This window comes from Crocodylus siamensis, chromosome 5 (assembly GCF_052110815.1).
Source record: "Crocodylus siamensis isolate JL-2025a chromosome 5, ASM5211081v1, whole genome shotgun sequence".
Lineage (NCBI taxonomy): Eukaryota > Metazoa > Chordata > Crocodylia > Crocodylidae > Crocodylus > Crocodylus siamensis.
Window position 1 is genome coordinate 159915985 of NC_143399.1, and position 21288 is coordinate 159937272.

General features: G+C 43.5%; 1 protein-coding gene across 1 annotated transcript in view; it reads left to right on the forward strand.

The window, feature by feature from the left end:
- Positions 1 to 1878: 1878 nt before the first annotated feature.
- Positions 1879 to 21288, forward strand: part of DGKB (diacylglycerol kinase beta) — a 604653-nt gene continuing 585243 nt past the window's right edge. Inside the window, exon 1 of the mRNA XM_090046888.1 lies at positions 1879 to 2237. The gene's annotated coding sequence lies outside the window, so the exon portion shown is untranslated. The remainder of the gene's footprint in view (positions 2238 to 21288) is intronic.

Sequence of the window (21288 nt, forward strand, 5' to 3'; positions counted from 1 at the left end):
TATTCAACACATAGAGCTTGCCTATGCCACTACTGACACCCCTTGCTTAAAAAGGGAATATTGATCACTTCACTCAGAAGCTGATTGGAGCAGGTGCCAAGAAAGTCCTTCTGGCCCAGATCTGTGGCTACTGAAGTAAACAGCAAGACTTCCATTGGCCTTACTGGGAGTTGGAGCTAGCCTTTAGACGTGTGGTTTTCAGGATGGGAGAGGAGGTTGAATAAAACAGATGCAGGTTATTTGCATCTGAGATAAGTGAGGTGTTGTACAATTGTAATGTGAGCATAGGTGGAGCTAGAATTTTGAAAGGGGTACTGATGGTGAGGTGCATCTTCAGGTATAACTCAACATGCATTGTGCGCCACTTAAAAATAAACTAGAAGCTTTACTAATATGCAGGGGGGCTAGAGCTGTATTATCCAACTTAAGACTGAAGCAAAACCAAATATAACTTCATTGGAATGAGTTCAAAACAGTTTGCAGGGCTGTGAAATAGGAGCTCCACCAGGAGCAGCTAACAGAATTGCTGAACAATGTTGGTTGAACATTAAGACCATTAAAAAAAAAAAGAGAGGGTCATTAAAACCTGTGGAATGAAGGGTTTAGAAAGGATCAGGTAGTTTATAATTGGTCCTGAAGTCAATTAACTCCCTCAGCACTGCCTGATTAGAAATGTAGCTGTCACTGCCAGGTAGATAGTTTTAGACTCTGGGTGGAGCCAGTGGTGTACTGTGGGTCTCCAGCACCCGGGGGCCAATACTTCCATTTGTACCCCCCCTATCCACAGCTGATTGCTGAGCAAGGGGGGGTGGAGGTGCCCCAGCAGCCAAGCCCAGAAACACTGGCAGTGAAACCAGAAGTGCTGGTAGGGGGGGCCAAGTACCCCTGGAGGGCCTGGCCGGTGCCCCCCCCGCAGGCCAGCACCCATGGGCATGGTACACACTGGTACACCACTGGGTGGAGCAGGAACCAAAGGAGGGGTGCAAGTGCACCAGCACACCCACTTTGGATCTGCCCCTGGTGATGATGATATACTACTGAAAAGGATCTGGGGGTTTCAGTGGACAAAATTAGAGGAGATCCAGCAGAGGGCAGTGATATCAAAGGATCCTGCTTTTCTCTGATTTAAAAAAAAATGCAGTTTTCAGATTAAAAAAGAAACTCTAAATCCACATTGTTCACTGATTAAAATTGCATGTGTGTGTGTGTCTGTATAGACTATATACACACACACACATATATATAATCACACTGATATATAAATATCTATATAGATGTATATATTAGTATCCCTAGCGATAGTGCTTAGGGGACTGGGACACATGGTTTCTGAGGAGAGGTGGAGGGAGTCAGGTTTATTTAGTCTGGAGAAGGGAGGACTGAGAGGGGATTTAATAGCAGCTTTCAGCTACCTGAAGGTGGATCCAAAGAGCTGGGCTGTTCTCAGTGGTGGCAGATGACAGAGCAAGGTGCAAAGGTCTCGAGTTGCAGCAAGGGAGGTTTAAGTTGGCTATCTGGAAAAACTTTTTCACGAGGAGGGTAGCAAAGCCCTGGAACAGGTTGCCCAGCCAGGTTGTGGGATCGCCATCCTTGGAGGCTTTGAAGACCCGGCTCGCCCAAGCCCTGGCTGGGATGATCTAGTTGGGGCTGGCCCAGCTTTGGGCAGGGGGCTGGACCAGACCTCCCGAGGCCCCGTCCAGCCCTCACTGTCAATGGCTCTGTGCTACTGTTGGCGAGGAAGGATGCCCTTAGGGAAGGCCAAGGCCCTGCTCCCCCACCCTTCATTCACTCCTAAGAGGCGGGAGACCCCCTCCCCCCGCCGCTTCTGGGCAGAACCGCGTGTCCGAGACGCGGGGCCGCGGGATTTCAGCGCAGGCAGCTCCCTACCGGCGGCCCGCCCGAGCGCGGGGCTGGCCCGAGCCGTGCGGGGGAGAGCCCCGCCCCCCCACGCGCGCGGCGAGCGGGGCCAGGTGCGCGCAGCCCACGGCCGCCCGTGCCGCACACCCGCGCTGCCGCGCACCCGCACTGGCGCCCGCCGCCCGCCCGCGCCCAGCCCGGCTCCCGCCGCAGCCGCCGCCGGCGTCGCTGAAGTTGCGGCGAGCGCTGCCCGCGCGGCGGGGGCGCCGGACAACAGGTCTCCGGGGCAGGGGCAGGCGGTCCCCTGTGCCCCCGCAGTCGGCGGGGCCGGGCTCCGCTGCCGCAGCCCCGCGCCGGGCACCGCTCGGCAGAGCACTGCAGTGAGTCCGCGCGGGCGGGGCGGGGGTCAGGCCGGGGCTGCAGCTGCTGCTTCGCGTCCGGGACCCGCGCGCCGGGGCCGCGTGGCCCCCGGGGGTGCAGGCGGGGCCCGCGGGGGCACGGGGTGAAGCGGGGCCTCCGGCACCGGGGCATGTGGCGGCGGCGGCGGCTTCCCGCCAGGGACCGGGCTCCGCGCGGGCGCTCCCCCTGCCGCCTCGGCGTCACCTCCTGCGTCCCCGCAGGCGGCTCCCGGCGCAGGGTTTTCCACGGGCATCTGGCAGGCTAACCCGGCCTCAGCCTCGGGAAGCGGCAGCCTTCCCTTCACCTTCGTCGTCGTCTTCTGCCATGGGCAGGCTTCCCGGAGACTCCTTCATGCAGGTGGGGGGGAAAATCCCAGTGAACTTTTTGCAGGATCGGTACAAAAAATGGCATTAAGGAACCTATTTTTTTTTTTTTCAGATTTAGGATAACTTACAACTGCTGGTAGGGACTACTAGGCTGATCTGCATATGGCAGCCAATAGAAAGCAGTGGCATTTTGTAAAATAATAATAATAATAATAATAATAATGGCTTTGACGGTATTAAAAAACTGCTCTTATAAAGGTCTGCAGACAGCTTTTTAGGTTTGAGCAGTGAGAGTTTGAATGTCTTTTCTTTTTAAATTTAGTAGTTCTGAATGCTGAAAACATACAAACATCACTCTCTGCAAAGAGGGATTGCATTAGGTCCCAAGAAGTGTCTCGGACCCATTTTGGAGAGCCTAACGCACATTTCTAAGTAGGCCTGGACCCTTGCCATGCTTTGCAGATAAAATGACAGGAAATGACACCTTCCTGGCCCCCCCCAGGAGTGATACAGAAATACCGTATTATGCCTGGAAGTCATAGGCTATACAGAAGAAAAGCAGCATCTAGGAAACAGCTAACATCCAGAAGCAGTCATCTCTTGCTGGGATGTCACTACAGCTCACGGTCAGGTGCGGTTATGGACAGTCCTGTTTATGAAGCCATTGCAGGCCCTCAAACAATTAATTGCCAGTGGACTGATGCTGGCTTTTGAGTTTTTAAATATTTTTTGATGAAAATATTACACATGGGTATTATTTAGACCCACACAATCCTCTGACATTAATGAGGTTACATGGGTTTAGGAGGAATAAATATGTGTAGGGCATGGCCTGCAAAGGTCATTGCAAATTCGTTGAACAGTTTTTTAAGAAGTGTCAGAGCAAAGTGTTCAACTAGCATGATAGCATCATCAGTACAAATACCTAGGTGGATATAGAAGTGCCTGTTTGAAGAGGGTAGGGAACTTGAGAATAACAAAGCTCTGTAAATTAAAGAGTCTTAGACAGTATTCGGTTTTTTTCACAGCCGGTACTTGAGCAAATTGTCATGCAGGTCTTTATATGATACAGGTGGACAGCTCTGGGAAACAGCTGAACTTGTCAGAAGGGGAATGAAGAGATCAGTGAAACACCTGTAGGAAAGCTGCTAGAGCAAAGAAGGACATAAATTTGACTGTTGTCTTAACAAGCAGATTTATGAAGAAAGGTGGGAATAAGTCAACACAGAAACTTTAAAGAGTCAGCTGTGTGCCTGGACTGGAGTTCTGCTTTTTGTTGCCTGCTTGCACTCTGGTATTGGGAGGCTAATAAGCACTTACTTTTGAAATAAAAGTTGAGGGACTCAGCTTAAACTTTTGTAATTAATACTTTCGATTTCAGACAGCTAGGAGAGAACTTATTTGAAAGCTTACATAAGATTGCTTTTCACTGCATTGGCATGACCTTTATGGTGCATTGCTTTGTTAAATATTCTCCCTGAACACAATTTTAATAGATCTGTTATTAAAAGAGATTTATTTACCATTTTCTCTCCCATTCATACTTTTGTTTTGCACAGCATGTCTATTTTCTATTGATACCCATATTGATCATTTCTCTGTTCTCATTTTGTCATCCCTTCATCTCTTGTGTGTACTGTGTGGGCCACAAGTAGATGGGAGCAAAAAGCTGTGGGCAGGAAGAAGAGGATATGGAAGAGACAGTTCTTGTTTTGTGACATGTTGGTTAGCAACACAGGACTCCTAACCAGGTTCCAAAGATGGGAATGATAACGTACCTGAGGATCCTGGTTGTCACACTTTTTCCCCTGCTTACTGTGATACAATATCTTTATAAAGAGCAGTGTGAAAGATGCTGACATTTGAGGGATTCCTTAAGACGATGGCTTCATGGAGAACAGCAGCACTTCTGCCCTTCTGAAATCCAAGTTTAGATTCATCTAGGGAGCTTTTGATATGGTTTTGCTTAATTTGTGTTCAGTATTGTGTGTAGAATCTGTCCCTTCAATTTTAGAGCTTTTTAACAGGTATTTGAAATATTACAAATGTTGTCTATCTCCATGCACTAGATCAGTGGTGCTCAACCGTTTCTTCCTGTGGGCTGTCTGTAGGCTGGACCTGGCTGGTGGGCTCGATCCAGTGCAGCAGGGTCTCAATCTGGCATTTGGGGTGTATAAACAGCTTGGGTCTGTTCTGACTGTGGGGGGTAGGGAACAATAGCATGGCCTATCTGATCTGGCCATTTGCTGGCCTGACCCTGTGTTCAGAGCCGGCCTACAGGACTTCCCACAGTTTTGGGAATTTAGCAATACTGGAGTGGCAATTAATGCTGCCACTGCAGCACTGTTGGGAAATTTCCCAGCCCTTTGGAGCATCCTGGCTGACTCAGCTGTGTGCTGGGGTTTGAGCAGCCCTGGTATATACTGGTTTGTAGGGAGTCATCCTGGACATACATCCTGGTATCAAGGAAGTTGATGTTGGTGTAGAAGTATTCCAGAGGGAATTGAATTGAGTTGCTTACTGACTTTCACTACAGGTTTAACAAGTCCAGGTTTTCAGTTTCGATGATGAAAATGTCACCTCTATAATGCAGGTATAGTTCAGGTTTGGTGGCACAGTTTCCTAAAACCTCCTTGCAAGTGACTTACGAAGAGTTTGGCATACTGGGGAGATGCCTCTGTGCTGATAGCTGTGCCCATAGTTTGGAGGAAGTGTCAGCTGTTGAAAATAAAATTGCTGTGGGTGAGAATGAAGTGAATGCCTTGTGCAGTATGTTGTGGTTGCAAATCTGAGTGTTGTCCATTTCCCTATAGGTATTTCAGGCTGGAAGCTGTGCCTTTGTGGTGTGGCTTATTCATGAAGAGGCTGGTGACATCCATGATTGCAAGTATGGCCTTCTCAGGGAAGTGGTTGATGGTTTGGATCATGTTGAGAGACTCTGTTGTGTTTTGTAGAAACTTGTTTTTTTTACTGGCAGGTGCTTTCTGGATGGTTTCTATGAGTCCTGATAGTTGTTCAGTGAGAGTACTGCAGCTGGATATGATGGATCTGCTAAGGTTGTCTCCTCTGTGAATCTTTAGGAGCATAAAAATGTTCTTGGGGTGGGAGAGTAGTGTATTAGTGGAAGTAGATTTTTCCTGAAGTTGGTAGGGTAAGGATTTGATAATATTTTCCAGGTCATGAGTGATATTTGTGTGATATCTTCCCCATGTACTTTATAGTAGTTGCTGTCAGAATTGTCTGTTAGCCTCAGTAATGTCATCCTGATGGTTGAGGATGATAATAGCTTCTTTCTCATGTGATTTGATTACTATTTTGTTCTTTGATCTTAGGGACTGTCTGGCTTCTCTCTGAGACAGAGTTTGCAGTCCTGATTTTGTTGAGAAATTCACTGCTAGCATTCTTCCTGAAACAGTTGATGTAGTCCAGTATGTGGCTCTGTCCTCTGGGAGTTGTCTAGGCAGATATTTTCTGTTCTTTATTTTTCCTGTTGCGGCAGGAAGGTTGTCAGAGGTGGTTGCCACCTCCCATCCCACACTTGAACCAATTAAAAGATTCAAAAAATTGCCGACCAGACCTTGAGGGAAAAGTTGCCAGCCTTCCTACAACTAAGCTTCAGGCAGCCCCTAACCCTGCTCAGCTTATCATCAGGAGTAAATTTCCTGTTGATCCACAGGCACTGAATGGGACCCAGCCTTGCCTAATGATAAATGTCAATTCATCTCTGTTTCCACAATAACCAGTACTCCCCACAACAAAGCCCTCAAAATCTATGGATTGTACACGTCTGTCCCAGAATGTGGTATATCCCACCCAGTGCACCATATGCCGTTATGAAAATGGTGGGTGAAACCAGACAAAAACTATGTACCAGAATGCATGGGTGACTGGTGCCTCCTGAGTCAGGGTGGGGAGGGGCACTTGCCTCCCCCCCACAGTGGCCAGTCAGCAACATAAGCAGGGAACGCTGGCTGTCAGGGGGTGCACATGCACCCCATATGCATTGCCACTGCCAGACTGAGTGATCAATAAAAAAAGGAAAAGGGCAGAGACACTAGAACATGGTGGGGGGGCGGAATTTTTCATAGGACTCGCACCTGATGTGATCTTATAGTTCTCACGCTCAAGGGAAATTTACAAAATGCTTTCAAGAGAGGAGCATGGGAACAATACTTCATTAGCCTATTGGACACTGAGGGTGTTTATACACATGCTGTGGAGTGGGGAGGGGGATTGGATGCTTTAATTAGGATAGCTCTGAGAGCTGCTCTCATTAAAGTGCCCAGAGTGTCCCTGCGGTGAAAAATGGCGGTGGGGGTATTTAACTAAAGCTCATCCAGCGAGCTTTAAAGTGCCCCCGCTGCTGTTTTTTTAAAGTTGGGACGCTGATGCACATGATGCCAGAGTCTGCTGGAGCACAGTAATTACCATGCTACAGCAGATTTGATTAATTATACTGTAATTACAATACACTGAAGCAGCCTCAATGCATGTGTATAGGCACCCTAAGAACCAGGGACTCAGCATAGATGATTACTTCATGTTCTATTACAATTGCCCTGATACTTGCTAATCTCTGCACTTCACAGGTGATAATGACCTTCCTGAACAGCCTTGCTTTTCCTTTATCAGCTTCTTACTGCATCTCTCTTGCCTGTTGGTCTGATAATTTCTCTTATATCTGATATTTATTTACATATGCAGTTTTACACAAGGTGTTGTTTCATTTGATGCTTAGCTCTGCTGTCTGCTTTTCTCCAAGAGACCAGAAGGGTATTGTGATACTGGAAATCTTATCTAAGTCAATCCCAACCATGCAGTTGATCCAATAAAAGACTGTTACCCACAAACGTTCTTGCTCCAGTCATACTTCTGGGACTATCGCAGCTACAACATTACTTCAACACTATCAATCCTGTCCTAAATAGCACTTTTGTTCTTCAGTGTAATGAATCAAATACATTTGAAATATTACATCTAGATAACCTTTTTCTTTTAAAAAGGAAGGTAAAGCTTTAAAGCCACATGTTGGTATCTCAGTTTTTGAACCTGTTGAATCAGTTCTCCAGTGGGAGCAGGAATGAACCTTTTGTGTATATAATGACACAGGTGCCCCCCTCCACCCAGTTCTAATTTTCCCTCTAAAGAATTTAACTTCAAAGGACCAATGCTAGTTAATTTCCTGCTGCTTCAAGTGTATTAGCTTTTAGGATTTGAGGGGTTGTAGAAGGAAGCTGACAACCACCTCCAGAATTTTAATTCTTTAGCTTTTCAAGGAGAACAAGCTTCAGAATAATTTCCTTTTGAAATTTTGCGTCAGTAAGATTAAGGACGGTTGTCACTGATATGTGGAACTGAGCCCTGTTTGGAAGGGAATTTCCACCAGTAGGTCTGTTATGGGAAGTCAGCCATGCAGAAGAATAGTTTTAAAGTGCAGAGATTTTAGGCATTCAGGCTGGTTGGTATCTGGGTTGAGTTGGACATTCCTGCTACTCTTTTTTTGTTTGAAGTTACTCATAATATCAGATAAAATACATAGGGTCTCAGTCCTGCAGCTCAGTTCTGTAACCATAAGGGACTACTCAAAAAAGGTTACATATTTGCAGGACTAACTAGGGCCCTAGCCTGAGAGTGAACTAAATTCAGACAAGTGAAAAAAATGGCAAGCTCTGTGATGGGGCCAACCAGAGAATCAGAGTATGATTATTTCTAGTGTCTTTCTCAAGACAGAGAATAGTCTACATCAACGTATATCTGGGACCTGTGGAGAAGTGGAAGACGTTCAGAGAAGGAAGTAAGGAAGGGAGAAATAACATAATGGCCCGACAGACAAAAATATTATAACTGTTTTAAAGAGTGAATCTCACCTATTTGTTGCACTGGTTTTAGGTATGGGTGTCAAACTGACCCTGTTCTGTAGGCCAAACCCAGACCATAAGATTCAGTGGTGGTGGTAGGGCAAGTGGTGATGGTTTTGGGAGTTAATTCAGCTGTCACAAGGCCCTTGCTGCTGGGGCTCAGTGTCCTGGATTTTGGTAGCAGGCCCTGCCCACGCATTCTCAGCCCCTCTGGGAGTCTTGTGGGCTGGATCCAGTCCTACATTTGACACTGCTGGTTTAGTGTGTCTGCTCATATCCTGCAGTAATTGGAAGCTAAATTAGGGGTACTCTATAGAGAGCTGTAACAACTGTTTCAGTATCAAAGGATACTGATATAAGCTATTTCAGTGCACCTGTAACTACAGTTTTAAGCCAGTTCCATACAGAGTTGAAATTAGCATGATTTAGCTCACTTGTACTGCTGTAAAATCATGGGGCTGTAACAGGACAAAAACAGCCGTTGCCAAATGAGGCAGATCAGCTGTACAAAAACACACCAGCACAGCTGATCTGCTGCATTGGATGAAATGCTTTCATTGCCTGTTGTCCTGCTTATTCATGCTGTGAGGCAATGGGTGATAAGTTCTTCTGAGGTAGAAGGGGCCAATTGTGTATAGCCTGGGAATTCCCCTGGGCAATTGGGTACTTCAAGGCACTAGAGGACCTGCCCAGGTTTCTCTGCTTATAGAGACTCACCCACAGGATCTCCTAGGCTCATCTCCTTAAGTGGGAAAGCCCAAGGTTCCCTGCTTACAGGGTGTTTCTACACGAGACACTTTATTGCACAGTAGACTAATCTACTGCACAGTAAAACATCACTGTCTACATATACACACATATACTATACAGTAGTCTACTGTTAGTACTACCTGTAGTTAGTTACTACCTGTAAATAGAGGTAGTAACTTAACTGTGCAGTAGATACTGTGCAGTAGTGTATGTGTGGATGCTGGCCCACAGCAAATCTGCTCCAGGTGAGTCCCTACAGTAGCGGGCCACAGGGGACAGGGAACGCCCCTGGTCCTGGCATTACTAAACTCCCAGCTTCCCACAGGATCTGGGAGCCGATCAGTGCTGGGACTTGGGAGCTCCTTGCTCCCCCACACAGCCCAGCACTGGCCAGGAACTGTGCCATTGTGGGGCAGGTGCCAGCCAGCTCCGGGCTATGTGGAGAATTCTCTGGACAGTGGGAAGCCCCGGCCAGGTTTGGGATGCACGTGGAGAGTGCTCCTAGCAGCTTGGAGCTGGCCAGGAACTATCCCATTCTGGGGTAGGTCCCAGCTAGCTCCAGGCTGCCAAAAGATCTCTCCACACAGCCTGGAGCTGGCTGGACCCTGTCCCATAATGGGACAGTTCCTGGCCAGCCCTGGGCTGTGCAATATTTTTACCGTGCTGTAGCCTACTTCAAATTACTAGCACATGTGGATGCGCCCACTGAGATGTGCCCTAGGAATTTTTCGGGTATTTCTCTGTAAGCAGAAAAGCTTGATGTTCTCTGCTTATGGAGATGCAACCCTGGGATCTCCTGGGCATACCACCTTAAGCAGGAAACACTGTGTTTTCTCCACTTAGAGATGTGCCTGGGCACTCTCTAGAGGTGGGCCTCTCCATATGCAGGAAAACCCAGGCTTTTCTCGCTTCTCCAGATGTGTTCACGTGATCCCCAGGGATGTGTCATAGAATCATAGAAGTAGGGTGAGAAGGGACCTTGTAGATCTTCAAGTCTGACCCCCTACCTGGGCAGGAGAAAAAACTGGGCTCAAATGATCCCAGCCAGGTAGGCATCAAGCCTCCTCCTAAAGACCCCCAAGGTAGGAGCCAGCACCAGTTCCCTTGGAAGTTGATTCCAGATCCTAGCCGCCCTAACTGTGAAGTAGTTCTTACGGATGTCTAATCTAAACCTACTCTCCAATAACTTGTGGCCGTTATTCCTTGTTATGCCAGGGGCGCTAGGGGAAACAAGGTCTCTCCCAAACCCTTCTGGTCCCCCCTAGTGAGTTTATAGACAGTTACCAGGTCCCCCGTCAGCCTTCTCTTGTGAAGACTGAACAGGTCCAGGTCCCACAGTCTCTCATTGTGGGGTCTGTCCTGTTGTCCCCAGATCATGCGGGGGGCCCTCTGGACCCTCTCAGTGTTGTCCACATCTCTCCTGAAGTGGGGCGCACAGAACTGGACACAGTATGCCAGCTGTAGCCTGACCAGTGTTGCATAGAGGGGGTGGATCATCTCCTTGGCCCTACTTGAGATGCACCTGTGGATGCACGACAAGGTGCGGTTAGCCCTGCCAACCGTGACCTCACATTGTCGGCCCACATTCATCTCAGAGTCAGTAATGACTCCAACATCCCTTTCTGCCTCCAAGCTCTCAAGATGGGAGTTTCCCATCTTATAAGTGTGCTGCTGGTTTCTACTGCCCAAGTGCAGCACCCTACACTTGTCAGTATTGAAACGCATCCTATTTTTTGTTAGCCTACTCCTGTAACCTATCCAGGTTTTGCTGCAGTCTTTCCCTCCCTACTAGCTTGCTCATCTCACCCCAAATTTTGGTATCATCAGCAAATTTAAACAGGTTGCATTTCACCCTGTTGTCCAAATCACTGATAAAGAGATTGAACAGCATGGGTCCCAGGATCAAGCCCTGGGGGACTCTGCTGCCCACTTCTCCCCAAGCAGAATATGACCTGTCCACCACCACCCTCTGAGTGCACCCCTTCAGCCAATAAATGGGAACAGCCAGGCTTTCCCTGCTTAAAGAAGTGTACCTGGGAGATCTTGTAGTGCATTTCCCCATCTTTCCCTGGCTATGGAGACGCACCCTGCGATTCTCTGGCACATATCTTTCTAAGAGGGAAAAATTGGGCAGGTGCCTCGGACATCTTGTTCTAGAAAGAAGTTGTTTCTAAATAACCAGTTTAACTGCCACTTAATGTGAGGCAGAGAGGACGCCTTAAACAGTCGCAACCTTGTTTTGAAATGCCTAAGTCTTGTCTGTCTAAATTGGTGTAACTATTTAATTTGTCCATATCTGAGGGTCTATGCTTATGGCAAAGCTCTTAGAATTTAGAAGAAATGAAACCCCTGGCATTGTAGAAACATTTAATAATTTTTAACAGAAATTTAAAAAAGGAGTCCTTTGCTCTGAGCCAGTGTCATAAAAGATGACACCATTGATACATAGCAACATTTTTACCATTTTGAGTTATGGTGGCTTGGGTTAGTTACAAATTGTTCTAGACTTTGGGCGCTTACTCAGTGTTCTGTAAGTAGAAAAAAATGGAGCGTCCAAATTCTGAAAATTTATAAAACACGTTCAAGCATTAGTAAAAATGAACATGAAATAATATGCAGTTGAGGTGAGTGTAAAATAGGGTACATTTTAGCAAGACTTAATTTTTGTTCCTCTACATTCACTATGGCTAAGTCTAAAAATTGCCTGCATAAAATAAGTACAGTTGGAAAGTTCCACTTCGTGAACATTTATATTCTGTGCGATTTTATTTTTCATAGAAAAGTTTCTGCCTGTCTTTTCAAATATTTTATATGAAAATGGAAATATGTATTATTAGAACAAAAATTAAAAACCTGGCATAATGTTTTGAAGTTTTACATTTTTTCTGGTAGGCTCCAATCCTGTGGAGGCTTACTCAGCTCCTTAAACTAAATTTGTTCTACATTTTACAGAAAATGGAAAAATAATTGGCAGTGAACATGATCACTTCACAGTTTTAAATTTAAGGAGGATTTATGAAAAGTAAGTTGGCATTGTCAGAAGTGGATCACTCTGTGGCTATAACATTAAAGGTCCTTTACTAAAAGCTACATATTGCACAAAAGACTTGAAATCTATCTATCAATTTAATTTGTTGGCATCCGGAGACTATGAACAACACCTTGTGAGTTTATTTGTATGAGCAATCATGATACTTATGACTAGACCTTGGTGAATTTTACTTGTCCGTCCTGGTGGTGAGAGAAATAATCTTGATGAATGACCCAATATTTCTCATTGTATTTCTAGTGCACAAGAGGAAATGCAAGTCTTTCCACCAAAAATATCTGTGAATTCCTACTTGGGTTGAATGAACATAAGTCACAGAAATCTTTTTGTAGTTGATGGAGAGAGTCATTTCTAGAGTTTTGCAAACAGGCTCTTATAAACTGCAATATTCAAAACGATCAGTCGTATTCTAAGAGCTACTAGCACGCTGATGTGCTTATTAGCTTATTTTCTTCTTTAGACAAAGAACACAAATATGTAAATAATGCACTACATCAAATATTTATTGAAACCAAATTTTAAACCATTTAAAATGAATAAATTGTGTATCTTTTAGAATATTTCATAGGTAATTAAAGGACATGTCGGCAACCTTTTGCCCTTTCAGGCTGGATGGAGGTTGTGGCTGGCACTCTGCTGTGCACCACAATTTCTGACATCTCGAGAGAGCTAAGTCACTTGTGCTTACTCCTACTACAGATACCCAGCCCTCTGTAGCGAGTTAAGCACAGACCCAAGAGATCAATGGAAAAGCTGCTCAGGGGGACGCTGCAGTGGGGATAGGTGGCTTAGTGCAGCTGTGTGACACCTGATTCCCTGTGCCACCTTGGGCTAGGTTGCCAACTCCTGAATTAAAATAGTTCAGGAATAATTTTCAGAGCTGTATGGTATATTTCGTATAAAATATGATGTTAAAACAAGTTTGCATGCCAGGTAGACACTCTAAGGTTGAGATTCATCAAAGTTAAAACCACAGTGTAACATTTTTCCATTATTTGATTGCAGGATACATTTTTTAATTTCATGACCTAGTATAATATATAAAACCATACAAAATAATAGTGAGCCATTTCAGAGTTGGAATCTATTTAACTGATACAATCCTTTACCACTGTTCAAATAATGCAATGTATATTTTTAAGAATAAAATCTACGCATCAAAATGGGGTGAAAAGTACAGAGCAGGGGTTAATACTGATAGATCATCAATTCTTGCAGAGATTTCAAAAGTAATTCTGTGGAGGGGGGTTGTGATAAATCTGTTTTCAAAGATAATTTTTGGGTTCTACCCACTTAGGGTGATTTCTTCACAGTTTACTCTAAAGCCCTGCTGTTATGGTTCAGTGGTAGAATTCTTGCCTATTGCATGGGTGACCCAGGTTCAAATTCTAGACATGCACATAACTGCAGCCATTGGGGCACCAAACATCTGGACTTAGTCTGACCTTTGGATTCTGTCTCAGTGGTTTAAGGGGAGATGCAAGGTCTGAGCAGCCTCCACTCCTTCATACTCTTGCCTATGTGTATGCTTTGAAGGTTTAGGTAATCTCTCCTGCACAAACCATGATCCAGAAGGATTGCTGGTTGCCTCCTACTCTGTAAAGGTAGATAACACTTCAGTGCTGTCCCCTCCTTTTAACAGCTTTGGCTTCACTGTGGATTGTCATAGCATTAACTTTGAAATTAAGAGCCAAAAGAGTGGTGTTCATGAATAACTTCATTTTTTGCGCTCTCAGCACTTCCATCTTCTACTGTCTGGATTTGCAGTTGTCAAATTATTTAGAGGTCTCAGACAAGACAGAGCAGTGAATCTACTTGAATTTATCTTTGATCTCAATCGGCTACATTTGTAGTAGGATATTAGTGCATATGCATTCCTGTGCCAGTTGGGTTATCTTCCTGTAGTACAGTGAAGTGAAGGTTCAAAATGAATATTCTGAAAGGAATTTGATGATATGCTTCCATGCTAGTTGTCACTAATTGGACAAAATCTCAAAGGAGTAAAGAAGAGAAAGTTCCTGTTCCATGGGATGCTCCTGGGGACTGAGGGAAACCTTATTTTACATTAGCTGTTGGAAAAAGTGAATAAAGAGCATTGGGGACAACTCTGTGTAGGCCATAGTCCACAGAGCGGGGTGGTTATGACTGTTTCTGAGAAGTGGGAGAAGTATATTCAAACCCCTTCTGCCTGAATGGGTCTCAGAACCTTGGACAGGGATCTTTATTAGGTATTGAGAAAAAGCTGGGTGGGTCCACCCTGTGCATTCATAATCTCACTTTCAAACAGCCACTTGGCATGGCTTGCGTCCACCTAAAGAACCAGAGATTTGTGTGGAGCTTATGTACAGAACTTCCTGGATAGTAATAGATTGCAAAAGGGCATAGTGTATGAAGAGATGTCTAGGTGCCTGCTGTGGATCACTTCTGAACGTATACAGTATGCCTTGTTGTCAACTTGGGAACTTTCACGTCAAGAAGGATATACATAGGAAATACAGAAATATCAATGGCTTTATGCTTACTATTCAGGGTTAAATGTATTTGTATTTAGTCACCTGAATTCCTAAAAAAACACTTAAGTGTACTTGGGTGTCTTGGACTCGGATCCTAGTCCATCTTTGTGTTGTCTGTGTTGCATATTAAGTGCAGCTAATTGTCTTGGCTTTGTTCATAGAATTGACTTAGTGTTTTCCTTCATTTGATCTTTCTATTTATATAAAGTTCCCCTATTTTTTAAAATTGTCTTTGAAATTTGCTTGAGTCCTCTATGTGTTTTAGTCTCAAAAAATCTGAATAGCTTGACAAAATTTAATGGAAATGGATTTCCTGGGAGAAATCATGATTGCATTTTTTTTAAAAAGTGAAATGGAAACTGATTTTGTTTCAAAGCAGTTGTCTTTTAATTTTTCGTTTTTTGCTTTTGGTATCTTTAAATTATATTTCCATTTCAGACTTCTGTATTCAAATCCAAAGTAATTTAAGCTGTCATTAAACATTTTTCTTGTGATTATGATTTTTATTGCTGATTATATGCTGAATATAGCCTCAAACATTCATCATGTATTGCAATCATGACTTAAATGTATAGCCTCTAAAAGATATCTATTACTGTTTAGGAGACTCATTAATTAACTACAAGGGTTAAGAGGCAATATTTAGAGAATGTTAAAGCTGTAAATGAATGTATTTATTTTTATTTGACTGGTACAACAGGGCAGAGACCTGCCATTCTTTTTGACGTTTAATAATTAGGATACTTTTAAATAAAGCATAGTGAAAGCTGTAAAAAATATTCTGCTAATTTTAATTTGAAATTTTAAACAAATTTAATTTGACTGTTTTGTGTCCTTGTCCTCTCTGTTTTTCAAGCTTTTATTTTAGCAAATGAGTTATTGGCAGGGTTGCTTGAAGGGCTGTTTAAAAGAACATTTTGGAGATTATTGGTAGAAAACAAAATTTGCCAGGTCATTCTATCCAGCCTGTGGGGCCCCTAAAAAATTTAGAAAATTAATATACGTCTGCCGCTGGCTGCCTGTCATGTGGCCCTCAGTGGCTTGCCAAAACTCAGTAAGTGGCCCTCTGCCCAAGTGTGTGTGTGTGTGTGTATGTGTAAGTATATACGTGTATATATGTCAGAAAATAAGTGAAAACTAAGCGGTGGCTTAGTTTTCCAAGAACTGCCTTGATTTGATGAGTTTAAGAACCACTGGTTTACACCCTGAATGCTTTTGGTTCATTGTTCAGCATCATGAATTCACATATGCTGAATGATACAAGAAGATACTTTCTAAGTGAATATATAAATCCCATTCTGCCACAACAGTAAAAATCTGGAATGTGTGATTATCCATAACAGGTCAGGGTCAAGGTCAACAACCTTATTTAAAAAAAATTCTTCTTAAACACCTCCCTTCCCCCCTCCCAAAAAAGTGTTTCTGAAGAGCTCAGTGTTGCATTTTCAAAATACTCAACAGAAAAATAAATATGACTGAGTAATTATAGGCCAGTTAGTCTCACCTTTATCTTTGGAAATGTCTTTGAAAAAATTATCAAGGATCATATTTGTGAGGGTCCAATGGGAAAAATAATGCAGCAGGGCAACCAGCATGGGTTTATAGCAGGGAAATCATGCCTTCCTAATCTGGTTTCTTTTTACGACCAGGTCACAAAATGCCTAGGCGCAGGAGTAGAAGTGGATTACTTGGATTTTAGGAAAGCCTTCGATACGGTATCTCACCCTAGTCTCATAAATAAATTAAGAGGCTGTGACTTAGATGTTTACACAGTCTAATGGGTGGCAAATTGGCTTGGGGCTCATACCATGAGAGTGGTAGTAGATGCAGGTTGGTATCAGCCTGGAAGGATGTGAGGAATGAGGTCCATCAGGGCTCCGTTCTTGGACCTGTAATCTTCAGTGTCTTCATCAGTGACTTGGATGTGGGAGTGAGGAGTACTCTGTCAAAATTTGTGGATGATACTAAATCATGGGGTGAAGTGAAAACACCAGAGGGTACGCAATGACTGCAGGCAGACCTGGATAGGCTGGAAGAGTGGGCTAAACACAATAGGAAGCAGTTCAACATGGACAAAGGCAGAGTGCTGCACCAGAGAGTAAAAATATTCAGCACGCTTATCGGCTGGGGAATGACCCCCTCAGCATCACAGAAGTGGAAACTGATCTTGAGTCATAGCGGACTCCAAGATGAACATAAGTCATCAGTGTGATGAAATCATCAGCAAAGCTAACCACACTTTAGCATGCATTAGCAGATACATGGCGAATAGAACCAAGGAGGCGATCCTTCCCCTCTATGTGGCATTGGTCAGACTACAGTTGGAGGACTGCATCCAGTTTCTGGCATCATACTTTAAGAAAGATGTAGGTAACCTAGAGAGGGTCCAGAGAAGGGCCACTTGTATGGTTAAGGGTTTGCCGGCCAAACCCTTTGAGGAAAGATTAGGGGACCTGGATCTCTTCAGCCTCTGTAAGAGAAGGCTGAGAGGTAATCTTGTGGCCACCTACAAATTCATTGGGGGCAGGGGACAGCAAGGAATTGGAGATGCCCTGTTCACCAGTGAGCCTCCTGGGGTGACAAGGAACAATGGTCACAAACTGACTGAAAGCAAATTTAGGCTGGATATCAGGAAGAACTTCTTCACAGTAAGGGCTGGCCAGAATTTGGAATGGGCTTCTAAGGGAGATGGTGCTCTCTCCTACCTTGGGGATCTTTAAGAGAAGGCTGGATAGGCATCTGGCTGGGGTCATCTGACACCAGCACTCTTTCCTGCCCAGGACAGGGGGTCAGACTCAATGATCTGATGAGGTCCCTTCTGACCCTAGCTTCTATGAATGACAATAACTCATTGGAATGCATTATGTATAATACATGACTGTCTGATTGAAAAAAGGCTCTTGAGCTTTGATTATCACTGTAAAAACTTTGGATTTGTAGGCAGTGGATTTTCTGTTAAGTCTTCCTTTTCAGGGAAAGACAAAAGTAAGGTTAGTCCTCCTTTGTTTATTCCAAAAACATTTGTCACTTAATTATGGCTGTATCAGTATATTAGGTAAACTAAAATACTCTCAGGTTTTCTTGATCAAAGCAATTGGCCTACTGAAATGTTGCTCTGTTAAATTACTAAACAGACTTTGGGTTTCTTCTTCTCTGGATTATTAGACTTTCTCTCTCTGTCTCCCCCTCTCTCCCTGCCATTCACGTAACTAAGGGTTATTTCACTCTTATACTTTATGGGGTGTTTTTTTTTTAAATCAGATATGATATATAGAAACAGAAGGTTTATATTGTCATTTTTTTTACTGTTCACAAAGCATATTTTGTGATCGCTGTTACCTGGGCTGAATGTTATATCATGCATCTCCCAGTCCAAATTCAAACAGCTCATTCCAGCAATTTTTTAATGAATAAATGCCTAAAGCATTCAAGTATAGCTTGTTCTGTTCTGCTTTCAGTAATGTACTGTGGATGTAGAGCATGTACAGTGCATTTGAAATGTATGAAATAGCTAAGCATATTCACAATGACTTCCTTAGGGGGGTGGCTAACCTGTGGCATGAGTGGCACAAGTGCCATGGGCAGCGTCCTGTGTGACATGCAGGGGACAGGCAGCACAGTGGTAGATAAGGCAGGAAGCAGAAAGCCAAGTGACAAATTGGGCAGGGAGCACAGAACTGGGAGCAGAAAGCAGAGCAGCACTTGGGAATGGTACAAAACTAATTTGTGCATGCCTACCAGAAAGATTTGCCTTTGCTGTCCTAGCTGGTCAACTCCAAAGGTGACTAGATCACCTTGCCTCCTTTAAGACAAGACAAGTGCCATCTGGAAATGATTGGTTCCTGTGGCTCTGTCAACAGTAAGTTTCCGAGGTGAACTCAGAAATTGGTTGAAATATTTTGGTTAAACACAGGTCCTCTAGGTGTTCATTTCCACGCTGAATGGCTATATTTTATCTGTAATTGTTTGTCTTTACACTCATTCCCTGATAATAGCTAGAGAAGGTTGTTAATGGTTGGAACTGAGAGTAAAAAGGAGTGTCAGATGAACTCATTTTGATTGAAATCCTGCTGGGTTTTTTTTTTTGTTTTTTTAAGTGCCACAAATTATGAAGGTGCTTATTTGTCATCATCTTTTTTTTTCTCTTGAGTTGGCTATTTTTCTGTCATGTTCTTCCTAAACTCTACATTTAAGACATTTACATACTATTTAGGGAAATGTAAGGAAAAACATAACACTCTTCATTGAAGTCACTGAGCTCTGATTAAAAAAAAAAAAAAAAGATGGCAAATGTGGCCAACTTAACACAATTTTCATTGTAGAATTATTTGTTCCCAGGCAAATTTACCATTCACAAAACAGTAGAAGATGCAACTTTTGATACATTCTGAGACTAACAGGCCCTGATGGTTCAAAAGTCATAAACTTTTTCCTGCTGTAGGGAAAAACCTACAGTAAACAGGATTTCAAAGTGATGTATGAATTAAAATGAAAATAACCCTGTTAATTTGCTGGAAGTATTTTGGGTGGTTGTATAAATTCCATCTTAATTGTCAAGGAAAATATGTATATTTGAATTTTATAAAGGAATATATACATGATATTTATTGGATGTAAATAGGAAGCAGATGCATGCTGTTTACTGTAGATTTTTGACCAGGAAAAAAGGTTTGACTTCTGAACCATCACTTAGTGGAACAGTTAGACTCAAAAACCTATTCTTTTAAAATTCATACTTTACTATTTGTAGTAGTGTCCTGTCTTATTAAGTTAGGGAAGAAAGACATTTTCAATATACATTGTGCTGGTTGATAGTCAGTGAACACAGTAATAACATTTGCGCTTATATGCTCTCTCTGCCTCCTAGTATTAAAATCTTACTTGTTTGGTTTCCTCCTTCCTTTGTTTTTGCTTGTAGTCAGTTTGCTTCTCGGTGCCAAATTTACTGCATCTCATAGTGAAAGGGGCTGCAGGGATGAAAGAATTTTCTTACAAGTCCATTTAAAGCTAGTGGGAAGACTCATGACAACTTTAAAGGGCCTTGGATAAGATATTAAATGCACAGAGAACTTGGCTATCAACACTGTCTATTTGAAGATGCACACACTACTTAAATTAGCTTTAGAAAATATGTCATTGATTTTGTGATTAAAACAGTGTACTTGATTACAGATCTAAGTTTGACTTACTATTACAGGTCCCCTATGTAACATGAGACTACCTGTTTGAAAGAATTTACCCATTTTAAAATGCATAAAATAATGGAGGTTGATTCTTAGGTTCTCTTAAATATCTCTGTAGGTACCTTCTGGCTATTGCAGTCTTGCAGAAGGTGAATTGTGCCTGAAATCATTCCAGGTGAAACATGGTTGCTAAAATTTCCCTTCTTTGACCCTTTGTCTTTATTATTTGGTTAGATTGTAAGCAGCTTGGGCTATGACTGTCCATTGTTGTCTTTGTATACAGCACCAAATACAATGGGATTTGATCTCTGTTGGTGTGCCTAGCTGCTTCTGGAATACAACTACATATATATTTGCTAGTACTCAGCCTTTCATAGAATCATAGAAAAGGTCATTTAGTCCAACCCTCTGCTCAAAGCAGGACTGTCCTCGACTATATCAACTAAGCCAAGGCTTTGTTTAGCCGGGTCTTAAAAACCTTCAACCTTGCTCTTCAGCAATAGGTAAACAGCTCAAATGATATGGCACGACTAAAATAAATGCTTATTGTCCACTATAACCAGGTCCTTTTCTGCAGAGCTGCTGCCCAGCCAGTCAGTACCCGGTTTAAATGGGTGCATGGGATTGTTTCATCCTAGGTGCAGGACTTTGTACTTGGCCTTATTTGGTTCAAACCTCCAATTAGTCTAGGTCTTTCTGAATCCTAGCCGTACCTTCCAGTGTATCTTCTACTCCCCCCAGCTCAGTGTCATCTGCAAATTTGCAGAGGGTGCACTCTCATTTTCCAGGTTGTTGATGAAAATATTGAACAAAACTGGCCCCAGGACTGGCTCCTGGGATACTCCACATGATATATGCTGCTGACTAGATATTGATCCATTGATTACTACTCTTTAAGCCCAACAATCAAGCCAGTTTTCTATCCACCTTACAGTCCATTCATTCAACTCATGCTTCCTTAGCTTGCTTGTAAGAATGTTGTGGGAGACCTACATCAAACACTTTGCTAAAGTCAAGGTATATCATGACTACTGCTCTCTCCATGCCCACAGAGCCAGTCATCTCATCATAGAAAGCAAGCAGGTTGGCCAGGCATGACTGGGTCTTAGTGAATCCATGCTGACTGCTCCTAATCACATCCTTCTCCTCCAAGTGCTTGGACCTGGATTCCTTGAGGACCTGCTCCATTATCTTTCCAGGGACTGAGGTGAGGCTGAATGGTCTGTAGATCCCCAGATCCTCCTTCTTCCCTTTCTTAAAGATGGGCACTATATCTGCTTGTTTTCAGTCATCCAGGACCTGTCCCAATTGCCATGAGTTTTCAAAGATAATGGCCAGCCACTCTGGAATCCT